General features: G+C 41.3%; 1 protein-coding gene and 3 long non-coding RNA genes across 4 annotated transcripts in view; 2 read left to right on the top strand and 2 right to left on the bottom strand.

Annotated features, from left to right (window-relative positions):
• nr3c2 (nuclear receptor subfamily 3, group C, member 2) overlaps positions 1–463 on the bottom strand; it is a 72,382-nt gene that overhangs the window by 34,584 nt on the left and 37,335 nt on the right. The window lies entirely within an intron of this gene.
• The window catches only part of LOC116705724 (uncharacterized), a 41,643-nt gene that overhangs the window by 17,884 nt on the left and 23,296 nt on the right, over positions 1–463 (top strand). The window lies entirely within an intron of this gene.
• LOC116705733 (uncharacterized) overlaps positions 1–463 on the top strand; it is a 26,986-nt gene that overhangs the window by 16,395 nt on the left and 10,128 nt on the right. The gene's annotated exons all lie outside the window — the stretch shown is intronic.
• The window catches only part of LOC116705727 (uncharacterized), a 10,625-nt gene that overhangs the window by 2,030 nt on the left and 8,132 nt on the right, over positions 1–463 (bottom strand). The window lies entirely within an intron of this gene.

Raw genomic sequence — 463 nt, 5'->3', positions numbered from 1 at the left:
AAAAAAAAAAAAAAACTGATTCCATGGTACAGTACATCTCTACAGTCTGGAATACAACCTTTATGTAATACACACCTTGGCGTGCTGAAAATCTTAAGCTAGACCCGTTCACACAATGTTTATGTAACACACAACGTGGCATGGTGGAAAGGTAAAGGTAGATTGGTTTAAACAAGCTGATGGGGATGGAGAGAAAGAGAAAGAGGAACAGAGGACAAAATGGCTTACATAACCATGAGCAGACAGTATAAACATTAGGTTGACACCCACTCACCACCTCTCAAAGGGAGAGAGGTCTTATGGGTAGTTAGAGAGCCACCAGGGATTTATTTTTCCTGGTGAAGGTGACCCTGGCATAGGGCTGAGTACCTGAGCATACAGAAATATGAGATTTCCTCTTGGTTGGGCTAGTGTTACACTTGTGTTAAGGTTACAGCAGAGGTGGAAAAAGTACTAAAATATT

Source organism: Etheostoma spectabile, chromosome 2 (assembly GCF_008692095.1).
Source record: "Etheostoma spectabile isolate EspeVRDwgs_2016 chromosome 2, UIUC_Espe_1.0, whole genome shotgun sequence".
NCBI classification, from domain to species: Eukaryota; Metazoa; Chordata; class Actinopteri; order Perciformes; family Percidae; genus Etheostoma; species Etheostoma spectabile.
This window is presented reverse-complemented; position numbering and strand designations above follow the sequence as displayed.